The sequence below is a fragment of the Prionailurus viverrinus genome, chromosome C1 (genome assembly GCF_022837055.1).
Source record: "Prionailurus viverrinus isolate Anna chromosome C1, UM_Priviv_1.0, whole genome shotgun sequence".
NCBI classification, from domain to species: Eukaryota; Metazoa; Chordata; class Mammalia; order Carnivora; family Felidae; genus Prionailurus; species Prionailurus viverrinus.
The window spans coordinates 138594341-138616736 of NC_062568.1; the positions used below are offsets into that span (position 1 = coordinate 138594341).

At 42.6% G+C, this 22396-nt stretch overlaps 1 protein-coding gene across 17 annotated transcripts in view; it reads right to left on the reverse strand.

The window, feature by feature from the left end:
- Nucleotides 1-21060, reverse strand: part of LRRC8B (leucine rich repeat containing 8 VRAC subunit B) — a 98609-nt gene extending 77549 nt beyond the window's left edge. For 14 of the 17 annotated variants that reach the window (XR_007154790.1, XR_007154786.1, XR_007154782.1 and 11 more), the window contains exon 1: nucleotides 14441-14500. The gene's annotated coding sequence lies outside the window, so the exon portion shown is untranslated. Of the gene's footprint in view, nucleotides 1-14440; nucleotides 14501-20699; nucleotides 20834-21033 lie in introns of those variants that run through there. The other 3 variants (XM_047871025.1, XM_047871026.1, XM_047871029.1) reach the window with 3 other exon arrangements.
- Nucleotides 21061-22396: the final 1336 nt, after the last annotated feature.

Here is a 22396-nt window from a genome sequence, read left to right on the forward strand (position 1 = left end):
AATCACGGTAACGATTTTATTTCCCTTCAACTGCCCATTCTTAGGCCCACAAGAGACAGAGTTTGGGAAGGAGGAGAGGGGCTTGGCAGAAGGGAAAGTAAGTCCCTGACCAGGTAGACAACCTTAAGTTAATGAAGTGTTCTGCCAGGAAGATTCCCAAGAAGATGTGAGATGCTTTTCTGAGCCTGAGACGTCCCACCATGGAAACTTGGGTTTGTAAAAAGTCCTCTTTAAATGTGCTTCCCAGAACGCAATATGCCACATCGGATGTGGTGGGGCCTACCCGGATGTAAGTGCGGTTGTGGCCATCCTTCCATCTCTGAGAAGGATGCCAGACTGCACTCCAACTCTGCCTTAGCCTCACGGTAAGTAAGACTCTAGTCCAGTCAATGAACCAGTGTCTACCAGTACTCACCCAGGCTCTACAGGGTACAGTCTCCAACACCCTCTCTTAACCAAATCTCACCCCCACCTCCTTTCCAACAACATTTCACACTATGCCTTTGAACAAACCCTTTTATTCCAGGAGCACAATTCCAAACACACACAAAAGTATAAATAATAGTATATGGAAGCTCCAGGTATCCTTCACCCAGCTTCAACAATTCTCAATTCATGTCACACCCACGCTCAGGATTATCTTGAGGCATCCTGGACATACCATTTCATCCACAATTATTTCAGAATTACATGCATTCTTTCCTGCACACCTCTGGTCAGACGTTTCCTCCCCACCCATCTTTCTAAATTCTATGTCATCCTGCAAGGCTCAGCTCAGGTCTCACCTCCTACGTTGCTTCCACTGAACTTGTCACTTAGTCATGTCACCTTGGGACATCGCTCTTACTGCTATCCTGTTGTTCCTTATTAAATGGTTCACTCACAATGTCCTTAGCCTGGGAAGCAGGAAGCTTCTCTCACTACACATATAGAGCAATAATAAATGCTGAGTAGGGAAAGAACTAAAGAATAATATTTTGGTTTTATAAAGGGTGTGAGAATTTGGCCCAACAATTTTACATAGTATATTGACCAAATTCCTTACATGAGAAATGTGTCATGCACAGACCAGGGTATGTTGGCACAGTATGACAGGGCAGAAATAACACTGGACATGGTGTTAAAAGGCCCGAGTCCTTGTCCTTGCCCTTCTGTTTGTGTGTTATTTTGGGTTTGAGTGACTTTTCAGAGCCCATCCATATAATAGGAATTAACTGCAGCCAATCTCCCCTTTTCCCTCACCAGATTGTCAGAATCAGATGCTATTACACATGTAAAAAATACCTTTGTAATTGATAGAGCATGTTGTTGATACATATCATTACCTGTAGATACAGAAATGTTTGGCCATATGACCCAACAACAAGGAAAACTATTGCTTCACATCCTGAATGCAGGAGGAAGATTTACACTCCAAACAGGGAAAGTGAGAATATGATAGCATAGAGATCAGATGGGATTCAGAACCAACAAAATTAACCCTGGGAGGAATATAAGAGCATATCTTTTCTTTCTGAGACTTCAGAAACCACTGCCTTGCAATTAAACCACAAAAACTGAAGGAGCCCTAGAAACAGATTGCAAAGGAAGCAAGATATATTGTCAACTATTTAAAAAAAAAAATCCTGTTACATGAAATAATTAAATGGAAAGGCAAAATTCACCATCTGATTCCCTCCAAACAAAACTGCAGAATTATCCAACAAAGTTGTTGTCATTCTAAGCTTATGCTCTCCGAGGACATTTTCAAAGCCTCTGGCTTCTCAATTTTGTAGTCCTCTTTGCCGAAGAATAACCATTAATATCAAACTGCAAGCATTTATCATATCACACCAAAGACTACTTAAATTACAATGGAACTGAGGTCTTGTGTTCTCCCAGAAGAAAAGAGGATAGATGGCTTTATCAAGAAAACACTGTTCTACACACCACACTACAAGCTGCACTAGTGTCCTGGGAGACATGTACAGCCTAGCTGAGCCGTCCATTGGAATTTTAATATTGTAAGTTTTCTTGCAAATACATGAAAATTACAATGGTTGGGGAAAAGGCTTAGATTTTATAAAACTAAATAATTTGGGCCAAGGTAGGAAAAAAAAGAGTTTTTCAATTTGAGACATTAATGCAATTTAGCAATAGTCGGTGAAAACAACAGCTGCTAAACCTGGTAAATCCAAATGAAATTATTAGGTTAAGATCACAGAATTACGCAGAGGGCATTTCAAAATTCCTAGCACATGGACGACAAGGGCACCAAAGCAGAATCGCATTAGGAAAGGAAACATTTTGTTTAAAGAGAAGTTTTTATAAGACTTCACCATGTGTAATATCTCTGAGGACTTCACTAGAGAGGAAAAACACAAGAATCAAAAGGGGAAACCAGAACACAAGAATTTTCTTCTCCTGCTCCCTCTCCCCCTGCACATATCAGGTAACCCCTGTGTATCCTTACATTTCACTCTCCATAAACACACACACTCCAAGAGATTATTCAAATGATGGTCTGTTTTCCAAAAACGAGATTATTAGAATAAACTTTCTCGCATATAGGAAACTACCAATCACTGATTCCATTACCTTCATGCACAAGAGGAAGAAAAAAAAACCCTACAAAGGAATTTTAGGACCTCTAACAAAGATTTTTATAACATCTAGACTCGTGTTACTTCGAGTAACTCATGTTACTATGATGATCAATTTGCATGAAAGATTTTTCAAGGTTAAAAAGTCTACCTATTTCCAAATAGTCATTAAAAATGTGAGACCGGGGTGCCTGGGTGGCGCAGTCGGTTAAGCGTCCGACTTCAGCCAGGTCACGATCTCACGGTCCGTGAGTTCGATCCCCGTGTCAGGCTCTGGGCTGATGGCTCGGAGCCTGGAGCCTGTTTCCGATTCTGTGTCTCCCTCTCTCTCTGCCCCTCCCCCGTTCATGCTCTGTCTCTCTCTGTCCCAAAAATAAATAAAAGACGTTGAAAAAAAATTTTTTTTAAATAAAAATGTGAGACCATAGTTTTTTGTTTTGTTTTGGCTTGTCCATTTGCTGAATAATTCAAGATTGAATTTTGGAGAATGTGAAGATTGAAGAAGTCTCGGGCTATAACAAAAACTCAGAGCCTTTTCTGATCTGGTCCTGGGACAGACAGCTCTACTTTCTCCTAATTTGTCTACAGTGTGCCTCTTCAATCCATAATTATACAAGCCCAATTTGTCAGCATTAAGCAATATGACTGCACTTTAAAAATGACCAGGAAAAAGTCCATTTAGGCCTAGTTAACTGAAATGACAAATTATAAATTATCCAAAGAATCAGGCAGAACTCGCCCTGCTAGTTCCTCCGAGGCATGTAAGACAAAGCAAGCCCAGTGTGGGAATACATTGGCCCTAAGGAACCGATGTGAGGCTGAAGCAGTTGAATGTGTGCAGTTTATTGTAAGAGTCACGGAAGCTGGTGCTCATCAGAACACAATCATATGCTAAATCTTCTTCTAAACCCTTTATGTCAATTATTTAATGCTTCCAACAACTCCGTGAGATGATCTTTACTGCACAGATAAGGCAACTGAGGCAGTTGTGATTTACCTAAGTCTGCACAACTGGTAAACTCTTAGAAGCAAAACTAGCATGAATGGGAGTAATCTTCCAAGAGACCTGTGAAAGGAATAAAAAGCAGCTTACCCCAGTGGCCCGAACAAAAGATGAAACGTGCATTCGTTCATGCACTCCTTCATTCAGTACTAAGTGTAGTAGTAAGAGTCTGAGCAAAACGACTGAGCAGAGTGAACTCGAATCCTGCCCACCATCTGCCTGGACTGTAGCCAAGCTACACAATCTGTCAGAATGCCAGCTTCTTAATTGCCAAAATAGAAATCACTCTACCTGGCCTACTTTCTACCTTCGCATTGATGATACCATCAAAAGCAATGGAAACTCCCTCTGCCTCAGAGGTATCAGAGAACAGTCTCCCACAAAGGAGTAGACTCCTTACAAAGACAAGCTCTGTTCTCCCCAGGCCATAAAACACACCTAGTGTGCCCAGGTTTTTCTGGCCCTCTGGAAGATGAGGAGCTGTCCCGCGCGGAATGATCACCTGGTGTCAGAGGACCTCTCCTGTGCCCAGAGTCATGATTCTTCCCACAGAACAAACGTTACTTCCTTCTCCCAAGTCTCATTTCCAGTCACAGGACATCCATGTTTGGAAGCTATCTTAGTCCATTCGGGCTGCTGTCACAAACTACCATAGATGGGGGTGGGAGGGGCTTCGTCAACAAACATTGATTTCTCACACTTCTAGAGGCTGAGAAGTCCAATATCAAGATGCCGGAAGATTCGGTGTGTGGTAAGAACTCACTCTTGGTTCACAGACAAATATGTTCTCTATCGTGACCTCTCTGGCATGTCCTCATGATAGGAGTGGCAAGGCAGCTCTCTGGATTCTCTTATGAGGGCTCCACCCTCATGGCCTCATCACCTCCCAAAGGCCCCACTTCCTAACACCATCCCCTTGGGGGGGGGTTAGATTTCAACATATGAATTTGGGTGTGGGGGGCACAAGTGATTCTATAGCAGAGGTTATGATTTTTAAAGTTCTGCTAATATAATGTATATTCACCAGTAATCTGAAATTTGAGGATTTGGGGGACCCAGTAAGTAATCAGGAGAGAACTTAATCCATCCCTTCTATGAAAAATGGTTGAAACATTAGGAGTAGTAAGTCAAACTAATAAAACTTCAGTAACCACAACTTATCTTAAGTAATTGCCAAAGGATCCTTGTGACAAAAGGAAATGGGACCATTTAATCTTATGACTTCTTTCTCAAGTTTCTTTGCTATTAGTCTCCTCTCTTCCATTCTACTGCTCTACTTGGTCTCCCAAGATGATCTCTCTAACACATCCTCCATACAGCTGCTGGCATTACTTCTCTAAACAAATCTGATGTCACCTTTGGTTTCAAACCCTTGTGTGTACTCCTGATTAAGCTGTGTCATGACTAGTCTGTGTGCTCTTTACAAGGTTAAAAGTGTATCTTCAAGCCGACCCCAGGCGGAGGCTGAGCCAGAGTCAGCACTGAGTGTCCCAACTCCCACTCCAGGGCTGTCTTCAATTCCACAAAGGGGGAAAGCTGGCTTTGGTGGGGAGGGGTACACTGTGTAGGTATTTAAGAAACTCATAGAGTCTGGGGTTGCCTCTCAGCATATTTTCACATCAGCACAAAAGCCCTTACGGCAGGTGACAAAATAGGAAAAATACAGGTCCATAAGGGAGAAAAAAAAAAAAAAAGGAGTCACACAGCCAAAGAAATAAGAAGTTGCAGCTAGAAGGAACTTCAGGCCACCGTGCAGTAGGTACGGTGAACACTGAACTTCCTTAGCTCCGAAAATGTGTTCATGTCCGGGGACTCTATATGTAAAACACTGTGCTAAATGATTTTACCCTGTACATGTCCCTTAAATATAAAAATGCTAGAAAAGAAAAACTTAAAAAATAACAATAAACTTAAAAATAATTGTCCAGGAGGCCTGTGTTAAGCATCCGACTCTTGATTTTGGCTCAGGTCATGATCTCACAGCTCGTAGGATCAAGCCCTGCATCAGGCTCCATGCTAACAGTGCAGAGCCTGCTTGGAATTCATTCTCTCCCACTCTCTGTCCCTCCCCTGTTCATGCTCTCTCTCTTAAACATTAAAAGAATAAAAAATAAAAATAATTGTCCAGAAGATGGAATTGAGTAACTGGAATATTTTATTTAATCTTTGGGTAATTCATTAGGGCATCTAAGAATATGATACTTAAGATGTAATATGTAAAAGAATAAACATGCATGTAGAAGGTTAAAAAATACCTATGGGGAGGCACCTGGCTGGCTCAGTCGTACAGCGTGTGACTCTTGATCCTCATGGTTGTGAGTTTGAGGCACATAGGTTACTTTTAAAAAATGTAAAAAATACCTATGGGCATCTTCTCCAAGACCTTAAGGGAAACATTCATTTATACAATATCTAGAACATATTTAATTGTAATTCTAAAGCAAGCACACAATAAGCACACATTAGTAGTTTAACCACTTATTTTAAAGAAAGTCAATGGATGGGATCAAACACTGCAAGCTGTTGGTAGTAATCTAGATGGTAATTTAAAATAAAAAAAAAACAACTAAGTACTTTGAAGGGAGGAAAATCTAAACTGGCAGATCTTCTCTACTGAAATATTCAGTTGAACAATGAAAAATCAAGCAATAGGATTAATGACTGGTTAACCTTAAAACCAGCTCAAGATTCCCTCTCATGTAATACGCTTTGGCAGAAATATTTGTCTTTTTCAGTGGATTGAGTCTGTGGCACTAATTTCTATACTGCACTAATTTCTGTACTGCATCTTCTCTACAGGACTCCATTTCTCTTCCTGCACTTTGAAGACTCAGAGAAGGTCTGGTGAAGTATTGAAGACTCATGGAAGGTCTGGTGAAGTACAGAACAACAGGAATATGGGAGCCTAAATCAGCTGTAACCCCAGGTATCCCCCCTCCCCCAACCGAGCTGGTCCAGTTCTGCCACCAATAAAGAACAAGCCATGTCTGAAAAACCTAGATCCCTTTTTAGCATTGTAAACCATGTAGGAGATGCTTATTACATCTGCTTTGTTCTCTATTTCTATGGTGCCTATCACCATAGTAACAAGGCACACAGATGGAAAAGTAGGCTAGGCATACCCAAAAATGGGGGTGGGGACGGGAAAAAGGGGGAAAGGGCCTTTCACTGATTAAGAGAGAAAAGGCTCAAGTTTCTTCTATCTGGGCTGTCAGTACAATATTAATGGGCAAGCTAACTGAAAAAAAGTAGGTTTTGTCTTTAAGAGAGTCACAGTAGAAAACAGCCTAACAATTTAATAAGTACCAATATTTACAGGAGATAGACTTGCTAGGCTTCTGAGGTTTTAAAATCAGATATATTTTATTAGAAAATCTTATGTGCAAATCAAAGTTTTTATAACAGTCTCCAATTTTGGAAATCATGTGCTCATTTCACAGAGCGGATGATTACTATTAAAATCTTTTGGTTATTTTGTAATACTAAAAGTTGAGACATCTGTTAAGGAAGTGTGGCTGAGAAGATAAGTTGATACAATGAATACTTTCCTGAAAGTGACAAGTGTATCTTCCAAGTTTTTGTATAAAATGTCCCAAAAGGAAATCACTGGGTGGGGAGTAGGGGTGACTGTTGTTTCATCTTAGGGACTCACTGCCCCTGTTGAAACTGGCACAAGGCCTTTCCCATATGCAGCCCCCCTGCTTTCCGCAGGTTCAGAGACCTTCAAAGGCATTATCTGTGCCTATATGCTCTTTAAAGCCATGATGAGCCAAAGTTTCATCTGTAAGAAAACTTGCTATTCCAAGATCTTTTTCCTTTCCTGCTGCCAGTTTGAGTCCTTCCTAGGACACATTTGAGATACTTAAGATGTTATTTATGTTGTTACTGGTCAGGAAATAAGAAAAGCCACACTAGCTACATAAATTACTTGTTTTACTACAAAGGTTTTTTAGTACATAGGTTTTACTCTATGTAAAAAAAAAATGGTGCATATACAAAAAAAAGGCAGGAGATGTTTTATAGACTATGATTGTTTTAGAAAATTTAACACTCTAGCAACACAGATTTTAGTGGAAAAAGCAACATGCAACTTTGTGGGAATCTTAGGTCCTTGACTCAGCCACTAACTGTGACACTGTGGACAATTTTTACTTTGCTTTTCTCAGACTAAATGTCTTATTAGTAAAAAGAAAGGACTAAAGTAGACCAGGGATATGAACTTGAGAGGAATCTAAGGATGATCTCAAGGCATGTTAAAATGTTATGCATGAGTGTGTGTGTATTATTCTAGGAAAGAGCTTCAAGGATATCTATAACATAAAATTAAAAACCAATATATACTCTGTAAGGTCTTTTCCACGTGACTCTAGAATACCATGACTTGAGTCAACCCACCCAAATGAAGTCAAGGCTTTGAACTCAGACCAGGTGAGCACAATGTTCAGGTCTTCTCAAGTCCCCACCCAGGGATCACCCTATCTAAACCCCACACCAACCACCCCTTTGCCCTTTACAATTGCTTTATTTTTCTCATAGCATTTAGCACATGACATTTTATCTTGCATCTGCTTATTATCTATACTCCCTCCTCTAGGATGTATGCTTCATGAAAAAGGGTTTTTTCTCTTTTCACTGTTGGATTTATTCCCAGTGCCTGGCACAATGCCTAGCAACTATTAAGTGCTCAGAAAAAAAAAAAAAAAAAAAAAAAAAAAAAAAAAAAACCCAAATGAATTATTTTTTTTAATCCATAAAATAAAGTATGCCAGAAAAAAACCTCAAATATATTCTTTTTCTTGTTTTTAAGTCTGGGGGCCTGCTAAGAGCCATGCACTCTACTAAGTGTGTTGCAAGCATATCTATTTTACTTCATCGTTAAGGCAAGTCTTCCAATCCTTAGAGCCTTTTATAAAGTAACACATCTGGGAAAAGGAGCCAGGCGCTATATTTGTGGAAAAAGCTGCCTCATCAGGTACCAGATATGCCACTAACTCGTGGGATTTGTTTAGACAAGCGACTATTCCCTTACAAACTCTGTTTCCACATTTATAATATGCAGATGATATCTGCCCCACCTACTGCAAGTCAGCAGGAGGATAAATGCTTTAGTGTGTTAAAAGTGAGGTACACACATATATATAATAAGTAATGTGGTGGGGGTTCCTGTAAAGTGCTTCAGCAGAGATCTGCTATAAGCTTTTGGGTAGGAGAGCAGGGGATACCCTGTAAAGGAAAAAAAAAAATGTCCCAAATGTAGCCTGGGACCAATATTTTTTGCATGCTATAATTCACAACCTCCTCCTGGGAAGAAATTTACATGCTTGATAAAACTCTGAAAAACACTTTTTCTCCACAATGAGATTGAGACTTATTCTTAGGATTGAGGCACCCACTGACCCAGCTCACTATCAGCCAAGTGTCTCGTGATCTTTTTGTAATTTCTATTTTTTAGTCTAACAACAGGTCTAAAAAATTATGTTCTGGGAGAGTTTGTATATTCTTAGAATGAATGATGGAGATTAAGTCATTTGGTATCAAATGAGCTTCCATCAGATATATAGAAAGCAATAATGTGCTCTAACCATTCCGTTTCCCTATTGAATGTTCCTGCCCACCACAAGGAAATCTTTAGATTGGCCTATTAGGGACCCTTTAATTTGAATGAAAAGTTTCCTGTAGCACCCAGTTGATCTTTAAAGAGGGCATGAGGTTTGGGAGTCCTTATTTTTGGAGAGAGGGGTACTCTGGTAGATTCTATTTCTAGATCATCAATTAATCCTTGTCTAAAAGTATGTGCTTCAAAACACCAGATGTCCTCTTGATTCTTTCCAGCCATCTCCTTTTTTTCCTTTTCACATTTATCTTTTCCCACATTCTAAAAGAAAGGCAAATCTTTCACTTTCCAGGAGTCTGCTTACAGTACATTGCTGTGGGATGTAAAAATCTGTAGGACCCAAGCAGATTTGGAACTACCTGTAAGATTACAGATGCTATGAAAGTGAAGGACTTTCATGACTGAGAAACAAGTCCTTTTGGAGTTAGGGGAAAGTTTCCATTTCTTTGCTTCAAATGCAAGACCAAGACCTAATCAATAGACAGTAGAAACTGAATGCAATAGAATAGAAAAACCAAAAATCATTTTTTGTGACCAATCACTGGATAACTTTTGGCATGTAACTCAGGAGTTTAAAAAATAGAGAAGAATTACACTGCCTTCACCCCAATATACTTATTTATGTAGCAATATTTCTTAAATACCACATCAAAAAAAGAAATACTTGATTTGATTATACAGGTTATCTTACTCTGGCAATAAGTAATATTTATGTATAAACTATTTTTAAAACCATGCATCTCACTGAGAGATAATTTTCCCCCAAATTTTACCTATACCTAAAACTGAGTCATCAACATTCTACTTGTTCTGATCAATTGTGTACTAGTAAAAATATAACAATTCAATCCAAAACAAATTATATTAAACAGAGCCTATTGCCACAAGAACTTAAAAAAAAAAAAAAAAAAGATATATAAAGGCACCTGGGTGGCTAAGTCAGTTGAGTGTCTGAATCCTGTTTTTAAATGTTTATTTATTTTAAGAGACAGTGAGCGAGCACAAGCAGGGCAGAGGGGCAGAGAAAGGGAGAGAGAGAATCCCAAGCAGGCTCCACACTCAGCATGGAGCCCAATGCTTCCATGGATCCCACAACTCTGGGATCATAACCTGAGCTGAAATTACGAGTCAGACACTCAACTGACTGAGCCACGCAGGCACCCCAAGCTTCCAACTCTTGATTTCAGCTCAGGTCATGATCTCATGGTTCGTGAGATGGAGCCCTGCATCGGGCTCTACGCTGTGTGGAGCCTGCTTAGGATTCTCTCTTTCCAACCCTCCCCCAACCTTCTCTCAAAAATAAAGAAACATTTAAAAAAGAACAACAACAACAAAAGATATATGGTATGTGTATGTGTGTGTCACAAGAGTTTGAAAAGTAATCAGTGGAAGATTTCCAACATAAGAATTTTAATTGCGATTAGGCTGTATAGGAAAAGAGAAATGAAATGAGTTCCATGAGGGAAACAACTATGTAAAATTCCTGACACCTGGAAGAGCTTGTTGGTATGTTTTTTAGATGGATGTTATAGTAGATATGAAATCACACTGGCATTTAATTTAGCTTCCATTAGGTACATTACAAAGAATATTTTTTTAAAGAAATCAATACTTATAATATCAGAAATGTCATCTTTCACAACTATTTAAAATTATGATAGGGTGCCTGGGTGGCTCAGTCGGTTAAGCATCCGACTTCACCTCAAGTCATGATCTCGCAGTCTGTGAGTTCAAGTTCCATGCTGGGCTCTGTGCTGACAGCTCAGAGCCTGGAGCCTGCATCAGATTTCTATCTCCTTCTCTCTCTGCCCCTCCCCTGCTCATGCTCTGTCTCTGTCTCTCAAAAATAAGTAAAACATTAAAAAATTTTTCTTTAATTAAAAAAATTTAAAAGTAATAAAAAATTTTAGATATTAAAGTTTTAAAGTGTATGAGGAAAGCACATAGTTTTTCAAAATCCTCTTAGGGGTACCAGAAAAAATATATTCAGAGACACTACTCTAAACTGCCTCTAAGCCAAGAGCTTGTGTTGACTAAAATTTTGACTTCTAATAGAAAGACAAAACCAGGATTATTTCAGAAAAGTGCAAAATCTGTCTCAAGCATCCACTGCAAATTACCAAATCCGTTAACTCTGAATATAGTAAATATTCAATAAACACTAGCTCATTGGCAAAATATTCTGATTAGGTATTAATTAGAATACCTAATTAGGTAATTAGGTACCATTAAACTGATACCTATTAACAGCATATATACAATATGTATATATGTATATATGTATATACATATATGTATATATATGTATATACAATAGGTATATATACAATACCTTCAAGGAGATCTTTCAAATTTGGGTCAAATACTAGTCAAAAGTATGTTACCCAAACAAATCCCAGGACTAAGTAATAAGCACGTGGAGTTTTATTCCTAACTCTTTTCCGGACATCCATTTACATGCCAAGTGTGATGTCTAGCCCAGGAAATAAGCAAAATAATCCTTATAAAGGAGCACCTGGGAGGTGACATAAGTATTCTCTGGCTTAAGTATCATAACAGGTGTACAAAACTCAGAGGCAGCAAAGAGGAGGGGAATGTGGAGCTCTCATGGGTGGTAGGCAGACGGAGAGTGTCTGGAATGGTCTTTCAGAACAGGTTTGCTTGAACTGACCCTTGAAAGATGGGCAAGTGTTTGACAAGAAGATACCAGCACCCCAGGTAAAGGGAAGGAACAAAGACACGGAATACAGCCATCTGGCTACCTCATGCCTTCCTCCCTACACTGCAAATAGTTTGGGATGGCTGGTATGGGAGTGTGACTGTGCACACCGTCCATGGTGCATGCATTGGTGATTTAGAAACGACAGGGTAGCCAGAGGTGAAGCTGGAAAGCTATGGAAGCAGACAAAGGAAGACTTTATTATATGGTTCACCAAGGCACTTGGACTTGATCCTGTGGCAAAGCAAGTCATTAAAGGGTTATTAAATTGGGCAGTCACGGTATGAGATCTGCCTTTCAGAATGATTTCTTTCCTGCAGAGTGGACAATAAATTTGCGGGGTGGAGGATACAGAAGACTAGAAACTGAACTACCAGTTGGAAGACAATTAGCAGTTGTCCTGGAAAAGACTCAAGGCAATAAGGGGGCCATGGAAGAAGGTACAGATGGGAAAAACCTGAAAGACGTACGTGTCCCTTGGACAAACTGACTACAAATTGTACAAAGAGAAGTTGAGGGGAATGAGGCAAGGAGAAGCCCAGAATGACCTCTAGGTTTCTGCGGGTTATGTAATTGGGTAAATAGTATTGCTATTTACAAAAATATGGACTCTAAAGACAGATAACAAGTTTTGGGGGAAAAGAAAGTATCTTCAGTACACTGACTCCGGTCCCTCATTTGTTCTATGAGTCAGGCAGCACAGGCACTATTATCCCCAATCTATGCTCAAAGGGGTAAAATTTTTTGCCCCATATCACATGCAGCAGTTGAGAAAGCTTACTGTACACTAGGCTCAAGAGCCGGTAAACAAGGGAGACAAGACCCATACTTTCAACAGAACTTGTATTCTTTTGGGGGTGAGGGGAGTAGAAGACAAATAAGCAAGCAAACAATAAACCAAGATCTGAAAGACTATTATGGGGTAGGTGTGGGGGGCATGGGTACTCGATCTGAGGGGGCCAGGGAAAGTATCTCTGAAGTCCAATTGGGGCTGACCTTTCATTGAGGAGAAGTATTCATACAAATCATAAGTATTCAGACAAATCACAAGGGAAGAACATTTCCAGACAGAGAACAGCAACTGAGAAGTCCCTGAGGTAGGAGCGTGGTTGGTGGGCCACTGAGGGAGGAATTCCAAATACGAGGGCAAGTGTGGAGTGAGAGGAAGCCCCAGTTCCAAGGGTATTCCTGGGAGGGTGAAAGTGAAAGGCATGTGGCCCCTTAGGGCAGCACTGGCGTAGCATACCCTCTCTCAGGGAAGCCTGCAAATCTGACCACTGTGCACAACACTGGCATCTGAGAAACTGCATCATGACTCAAATGCTTTTGGAAGACAAGTCATTCCTCAGTGAGGACTGCCTATTTCGGCATTGAAATGGGGCCAGGAACAAACTCATTTAGTTTTGCCTAGAGAGATGAGCTTTAAAAATCTTTAGATGAGCAGAATTCATCTTATATTTATCCACTCAGAGTGAGAAACAATGTGCAGTACAACGGCAGGTGGCTCTGCCCCCAAGGCTCGGTCATGCCATAACACACTACACGGAAGCAGAGCCTCCCTGCTCACCCTCCAAGGTTCTCAGTGGGATTGGAAAGGCGACATTTCCCCTAAAGAATCCCCAGTTAGCTCAGCTGGAGGGCAAGGAAAAGTGGTGCCCCACTGCCAATGTGCTGAGCTGGGTTGTCGTGTACATAAACCTAAAAGCCTTGGAGGTACTGGATGTTGGGGTTGCCTACTGGTCCAGAGATAGGCCACCCTAGGCACAGCAGTCTAGCCCTCAGAGAGGGCTCTGAGCCCTCTGAGCCCTCAGAGAGCAGTCCAGCTCTCTGGAACACTCTGCCCATGCCTCCCATCCTGTGGTCATTTTCCACTGCTGCTTCATGGGCTAACTAGTCCTCTGCCAAGTCTTTCTAATCGCCCCCATTCAGCCAAATGGCTTTAAATTCCACTTGCTAAGGTGATGCAGATCAACCCTCTGACCCTCTCTGAAAAGATCCTCCTTTATAGCCAACTTTCTCAGATTCATCTGCTTGGTGTATCCAAAAAAGTATCTGTATTTAAAGTTTGCCAACATAGCATGAATAAATTATAGAAGAACTAAATTATTTCTGAATTATGTAGCCCCTTTCAGAGCATCACATTGAGAAATTATATATTATACGCACTTATTTGAAAGATGGCTCCACACATTATGAAATGCCTTCTTTGGAGTGGTGTTGGAAACCTGTGACACATTATGACCCACGCCTAGGGGATGGTGACAGATCATCATCTCATGTCTGCACTCATTTCCAACCACACTCCCACACCATCTCTTTACTTCAGATCCCTGGCCAATTTTTTCTTCCTAAAGTCACCATTCAACCTCTGACCATAGAACATGTGCTTCCGTATAGCACCTGTACTTCTCCTTAACGGCTTTTGTAGTGGCAATTTTTTTAAATTTAATTGTAACAATAGATTCATCTGTCCCCCCCAGTAACCCCTCTATGGGGGCAGGGGCCATGTCCATTTTTCTTACCTTCTGTCCCCAGAACACGGCACAGTGTCTGGCACACAGAAGCTGTTTGTTAAATAGTTGCTGGAAAAAAAAAAAAAATACTATGAAATGAACTCATTGGTGGATATGTTTCAGCTTCTGAGAGCAGATCAGCCAAAAATCATTCAAATCAAAGTTGAAGAAGCTTAAGGCTGAGCTATTCTGTTTTTGATCAAAAAATACAGGAAAGACTTTGCTATTTGGATTTAAACTGATTTTGGAGACAGTTCTCAAAAAGTCTGAGTAACAATTTAACAACACTTATTTGGATATGTAGGAAGATGAACAATTTTAAACTGGTTTGTTTTTAAATAACGAGTAAGAGTTCATTTTCAGAAAGGTTCCACAGATTAGGTCAAATTTTTTAAAAAGTTAGACTTACTTTATCAGGCAGTTTTTTAGGCACTCTAATTTTTTTTTTTTTAACGTTTATTTATTTTTGAGACAGAGAGGGACAGAGCATGAACACGGAAGGGTCAGAGAGAGAGGAAGACACAGAATCTGAAATAAGCTCCAGGCTCTGAGCTGTCAGCACAGAGCCCGACGCGTGGCTCAAACTCACAGACCACGAGATCATGACCTGAGCCAAAGTCGGACGCTTAACCAACTGAGCCACCCAGGTGCCCCATAGGCACTCTAATCCTCCTATCTGATTCTTACCCCCGGATGAGGAAATTGAGGGTGCAAGAGGCTAAGGTTGCATACAGAGTAAGTGGCAGAGACAGGATTCACATCCAGGTCTATTTGATTACAAGAGCTATGTTTTCAATCTAAGCCAGGGGCTAAGCTAAGAAGTAAATGCTGACACTAAATAATAATGCATTGCACCCTCCCATGACAAGGTAAGAGAGTGTGGTCTGATACTACCAACTGGGGCAAATACTTACATATTTAAAAAAAATAGGATTTGGATGCCAATGATGTGGTCACAGGGAAACTAGACAGTTCATGACTCCAAAGGAATAAGGAGAATTATGAACTATCATTTACTGAATGCTTGTTTTATGCCAGATACTGTATTAGATGCTTTAACACTAGTATTTCCTTTAATTCTAAGAATCCTACAAAATGGGTAATAGCCAAGAAAAAAAGAGATGTAGAATAACTGTGGTGTTTGGCTACCGTAATGTTCCTTCCCTCCTTCTTCCTAAGGATGTGAACCTCCCACATTAAAAAAAAAAAAAAATTAACGTTTATTTATTTTTGAGAGACCGAGACAGAGCACAAGTAAGGGAGGGGCAGAGAGAGAGAGGGAAACATGGAATCCGAAGCAGGCTCCAAGTTCTGAGAGCCTGACACAGGGCTCTAACCCATGAACCACAAGATCATGACCTGAGTTGAAGTCGGATGCTTAACCGAATGAGCTACCCAGGCACCTCGAACCTCCTCCATTTTGGCGGGGCACAAGGTTGTCAGGAATAAGGATGATATTCTCCAGTCTCTGTTCCAGATTGGTGAGGTCACGTCACTGAGTTCTGGCCAGTAAGCTGTAACAAGAAGTGAATGACAGCTTCCAGGAAATTTCTGTAAGAGACCATTGTCTCTTGCCTTTCCCCCGTTTTCCTACCTTCCTTCTTTCCTCCTTTCTGCTACTTGGAATCTGCACATGATGGCTGAGGTTTCATCTAGGACCATGAGGTTGAGGGCCTCTCCTGATGTATGCTAGATCTACAAGGTGGAACCAGCCTATGTCTCAGACGACTGTAAAAACACTATACCAGCCCTGGATTGTCTCTCCATAAAGTTTTGTGTTTGTTTTTTTTTTAATTTTTTTTTCAACGTTTATTTATTTTTTGGGGGACAGAGAGAGACAGAGCATGAACGGGGGAGGGGCAGAGAGAGAAGGAGACACAGAATCGGAAACAGGCTCCAGGCTCCGAGCCATCAGCCCAGAGCCCGACGCGGGGCTCGAACTCCCGGACCGCGAGATCGTGACCTGGCTGAAGTCGGACGTTTAACCGACTGCGCCACCCAGGCGCCCCAAAGTTTTGTGTTTTAAGTTTAAGTTCTGTGTTTTTTTTAATGTTTTTAAAGAGAAACATTTTGTTTAAACAACTGCTCTTTTCAGGTAGTTAATCTAATCCAGCAACTGGTTCATCAGGCCCCTCAGTCTGCAAAGTCCATGCTCTTAGGTAGAAGTTGAAGAATTCCTATTTATAATTTGCAATAGATTTGAGAAGCGGGGGCAGTGTAAAAATGCTGAGAGGGAATTTGACAGAAGAAAAGAAATAAGGTTCAAATACGCTCTCAAATCTACACAACTGAGAAAGGAATATGCTACTCAACAATATAGAATTCAGTCTCCTTTAGAGACGGGCGGAGGGAGTGCTCAGTCACCTGCACAGAGCTAGAAACAGAAGACAAATAGAGGCTGTGCAGCTGGTAGCTTCTGAGAAAGATGCTGTCGGCTAAGGAGTAAGCAGTGTAGAATGGAGCCCTGGACATGGCCACAGGATGAGACAGACAAGAAGAAAGAATACAAGCAACTCTGAAACTGAAGAAGCAGGAGATGAAGCTCGAAGATACACAGTCTGGAAAGGGATAAGCAGAATCATATGACCCATATCAAAGACAGCAGAAAGGTCAAAAAGGCAAAAGGAAAGGTCAAGGATGAAACTCTGACAACTCATTTTTATTCATTTCTTTTACACAGGTTCACAACAGCATTGAAGAAGTGAATTTAACTTGTGTTGCAATTGAGTAGAATTCTAAATGTGAGGACCTCATAGAATAGGGAGTTTGTTATTACTCTTTGCTCAGTTTCTAAGTGAAGAGCAGTGGTAAGAACTCAGCAGAGAGACTCAATGATTGGAGTTAGGCTTCATTTAATTTAAGATCAATCTTCATGATTCAGAAAAGAAAAATAAGTGGTTATGTCGGCCAAAGTCATTATATTAAACATCAGGGAAAAAAAAAAAAACCCTAACTTGTTATAAAGGTATGTAGGAAGTTTAGAGAATATAGATGGGACATGGCACCTGGATGGCTCGGTCGGTTAAGCGTCCGACTTCAGCTCAGGTCATGATCTCACAGTTCATGAGTTTGAGCCCCACGTCAAGTCTGTGCTGACAGCTCAGAGCCTGGAGCCTGCTTCAGATTCTTTGTCTCCCTGTCTCTCTGCCCCTCCCCCATTTGTGCTCTGTCTCTCTCAAAAATAAACAAACATTAAAAAAAAAAAAAAGAGGGACACCTGGGTGGCTCAGTCAGTTGAGCGTCCGACTTCGGCTCAGGTCATGATCTCATGGTCCGTGAGTTCGAGCCCTGCGTCGGGCTCTGTGCTGACAGCTCAGAGCCTGGAGCCTGTTTCAGATTCTGTGTCTCCCTCTCTCTCTGCCCCTCCCCTGTTCATGCTCTGTCTCTCTCTGTCTCAAAAATAAATAAACGTCAAAAAAAATAAAGAAAAAAAAAAAAAGAAAATATAGATGGGAAATAAAATAAAAGTAGCCAATAACAATAAAAAAAAAGGCAAGAATAGGAAAATGCACACAACAGAAATTAGAATGCATTTTACAACTGCTCAAAAAAATTCTATGATATAACTTGATCTCCCAAATTCCTTTTGAGTGGTCACAGGTCTGAATTGCTTCACAGCATTCAGGATTCTCTAAGTGGGGACACAGGGAGGGACATGCTTTGCAGAAGGCAACGCAAAACATTCCACCAAGTCTGGAGTAACATGACAGGTTCAGCATGCATTCATTTCTGATAATATCAGTGTATGCTAGACGGGTGGTAGAAAGGAGAAACAAAAGTAAAATTTGGAAATTCAACTTGAGAGACACCAAATGAAAATCAAGGATTAGATTAAACTGGCTATTTTTGATATGGGTGGTAAAAAAAAAATTAGAAAGGCACATAAAAATACTCAGATACCATTAATAAGACTTTGAAAAAAATTTTAAAGTTGTTTACAAATAAAGATTTTGGCTAAAGCAAGAATATTTAATATTTTTATGTTTTTGTTTTGTTTTGTTTTGTTTTAAATAGGCTCCACACCCAATGTGGGGCTTGAACTCGCAACCCTGAGATCAAGAGTTGCATGCTCTACCAATTGAGCCAGGCAGGTACCCCAAGAACCTTTTAAATATTAAAATATTTGCCCTTTTCAACTTTAAGAGGATAAAACATAGTATCACAAGTTTCAGGCCACTGCAAGAAAATACCCACCCAGTCTAAAAAAACTTGGAGGGGGGTGTCTGGGTGGCTCAGTCAGTTAGACATCAGACTTCGGCTCAGGTCTCGATTTTGTGGTTTGTTAGTTCGGGCCCCGCATCAGGCTCTACTGACAGCTGATTGCCCAGAGCCTGCTTTGGATCCTCTGTCTCCCTCTCTCTGCCCCTCCCCCTGCCTCAAAAAATAAACATTAAAAAAAATAAATTAAAAAAAAAAAAACCTTAGAGGGATAGTGTACTACTATTTAGTGCTAAAGAGAAATGAGCTGTCAAGCCATGAAAAGATCTGGAGGATACTTAAATCCATAATACTAAGTGCAAGAAGCCAATCTGAAATGGCTACAGACTGTATGATTCCAACTATGACATTCTGGAAAAGGCAAAAAAACCTCCAGAGACAGTAAAAATATCAGTGGTCGTTAGCAGAGGAGGGAGGGATGAATAGGTGGGGCACAGAGGATTTTTAGGGCAGTGCTGTTGTGACACAGTATCATAGTCTGATATTATAGTGGTGGATACATGTTACTGAACCCTAATGTAAACTATGGACTTTGGGTGATAATGATGTGTCAGTGTAGCCTCACTGATTATAACAAATGTACCTCTGGTGGGGGATGTCCATAATGTAGCAGGCTATGCATGAGTGGGGGGAAGGGAGTTTAAGGGAAACCTCTGCACTTTACTCTCAATTTTGCTATGAACCTAAAACTGCTCTAAAAAATAAAGTCTATTAAAAAAACAAAAAACTTGGAGGATCTGGTATCTTTTCCAAGTTACATTGATTAGGGCCCTTTCCATTTTAATTAATATTGGTGCTTTCACTCTAAGAATCCTCAGAAGCAGTGGGGAACCATCTTAGAAAAACAAATCTTAACAAGTAGTCAAATGAAATCACTCCAAATGTGAAAATATACATGTGAGGCTGGACATGTTGGAACACCTTTCCAGTGGAAGAAAAACAGAACAAGTTTTGATAATTTCAGTAAATTTTTTGACAAGTTTAGTAAATTTAATTCTAAGATGTACATTTTAATTTGTTTTCTGCTATAATAAAAACATTTTAAGGGGAGAGTAGGTATAAGAAAAGTGTCATGACTCAACTGTACAGTCAGTGACAACTTTGCCCCATTTATTACCTGAACTGAAAGTAATATCAGACATGTTAGGGCTTACATTCTAAGATCACACAGGCCCAATTACTTGGGGGATTAGCTGTCATTTTACATTCTCTTCAAGAGTGGAGCTGCTGGCTAGGAAAGCCAGGGGAAAAAGAAAGTCACCTTGGCACCCACAACTCAAAGGAGCATTCTGGGTTCTCAGGAGGTGACCCCTGAACACATGGAGGGTACTGGAATCGTCAAATAATTCTACTGCAGCGAGACTTCTTTCGTGTGCTTCCACCCTACGCTTAGGTTTAAGAGACATGCCATTTAATCTTCTCCTAGAAAGCAGGGAACAAATTGAGCATTTCAAGCTGGCTACATATTTGCCATTTAAAATCTTCATACTGTTATCTTCTTACAGAGCTTTACAAACAGTTTTCAGGCAAGGCAAATGTATTCAAGAAAGTTCGGGCATAGGTTTTTGTTTTAAATTTAGGTTTGTCTTTTTCTTGGGAAGGGAAAGGGAGCTGCAGAGAGAGACTTGCTACCACAAAGAAAAGTCTTCCACAAATGTCATCTGACTCAAGGCAACCTATGGACTTTGGGAAGTCAGCTGGGAACACAGTAATGAGCGAACACCGAGCCTCCTGCGTCTGACCTCTCAGCACCTGCTCCACTGTAGCCTAGAAAAAGGAAACTCTTGGCTTTTCCACATGGGTAGAGGTGGAAAAGCCAAGACCCCCACCCCCACCCCCGCCCCCTTCAAGCAAACGGACACCAACACCAGCATCAAACTGTAGGCGAACAATGAGTATCCAACGAGTTTGTCAAAAAACAGCGCCAGGGCAAGGGGGCAAAGGAGAGCGACCAGACGCGGGGTGCTCACTCAGGACGCCCTCGGAAGAGGTCTGTTCACTCCAGCCTGGGAAACCAGAACCCTGTTCCCGCACCACCCCGAGGACTCACACTCAGGTGCGGCGCCGACACCGCCGCGGTGGAGAGGGGACCGCCTCGTCGTGGCCGCCCACTCCTCTTGCCCCGAATGACCCCGGCACCCGGGAGAGGTTGTCTCGGGGGGTTCGCTCCCTTTCTCCCGGAAACATGGGAGCAGCGGAGCGGCCACTGGTGTGTGGCCGCGCCACCTGCCTGCAGGCCCGGCTCGCAGGTGAGGCGCGGGCAGGTAACCGCACCTGCTCGACAACCCCACCTGCTGCGTCCCCTCGCCCCCGTCCTCCGCCTCCGCCAGCGGGGTCGGCTCGGCTCCTCCTCCGGGAGCGGGGGGCGCCCCGCTCCCACCTACCTGCGCGACCCCGGCCCCCGGCGCCCGCGCTCCGCGCCGCGTGCGCCCCGCGCCGCTCCGGGCGCGCCGGCGGCGGCCCCGCGCCGGCACTTTCTCGGCTGACGGCTGCTGCGGGCTCAGCGGGAAGCCCCAGCGCTGCCGGGCTCGCCGCCTCCAAGCGGCTCCATTGTGACGCGGCGCGTTCCGCCGGCCAATCGGCGCGCGGCGGCGCGAACCGCTGACTAAGTTCGCGTGTGGAGGAGGAGGGGACTGGGCGGAGGCGGGAGGCGGAGGCGGCGGCCGCGGCGCTGCGCGGCGGCGGCGGCGGCGGTGGTGGCCGAGGCGGAGGGGGAAGAGGTGGAGAGGGGGAAGAGGCAGCGGCCGCTCCGGGAGCTGCCCCTGCCGTGAAATGTGCAGCAGCCTTGGCCCGAGCGTGTGCCGGGCTTCGGGACCGCGGGGGCCGGTGACTCGCCGCTCGCCGGTGGAAACAAAGCGCGGCTGCCGTCGCCCGGAGCGCGCCATGTGGCCGCCCCGGCCCGCTGGTCACTGCCTCCGGCCGGCCGGCAGCAGCAACCCCCCCCCCCCCTCCCCCAGCTACACGACTCACGCGGGGCTGGACAGAGCGGGGACTCTTTTCCAGACACGCGAGGGACAGGGGCTTAGGGGCGTCTGCGGGGCGCGCCGTGCAAGACTTTGGAAGTACAGTATTTATGTAGCGCCCCCCCCCCCCGCCCCGCCTTTTCACCTGGGCACCCTGAGTAACTTGTTATTTACATAATGTGTCGGGCCCTGAGGGAAGGCTCAGGTGGACGACGTGGAACCTATCTCTGACACAAGTCGCTTTACTTTTCTTTACTCTGAGGGCTTAGGCCACAGGCCCGAGCCCCTGTGCCAAACCAAGCGGCTTAAATTAGGATTCTGGGACTCCAATACCATCCCCCTCTCTCAGAGGTCCTTATCCTGGGGGCGAAGAGGGAACTGGTTGGAGGGGCCGCACTTTACTCATCACCAGCGTCTTGCCGCTAATAAACTGCAGGACCACCCCATCTACTGCCCCACTCGGGTCCCTCTGCAGTTGGGACCCCGCGTTTGAAAAGTGACAATGTGCCTTACAGGAGAAACAAAAAATCCAAACCCAGGAATCCGGGGGACGTGATAACGTTGTCATCTTCACTCAGCCCCCACTCTCATCCCCACCCCAGATTCATCTCAGTCCATTTGCACAGACTAACCTCTTCAACGCAATGATTCAATTACCTTAGGCAGCATTTATATCCCTGAGTTGCCATGGCAATCACATTCCCATTAAAAAAAAAATGTTTGTAGAGGGACCTCCCAAAGGAATAAAATGAAGACTGTAAAAGACTAAGCATCTGGGGGCATA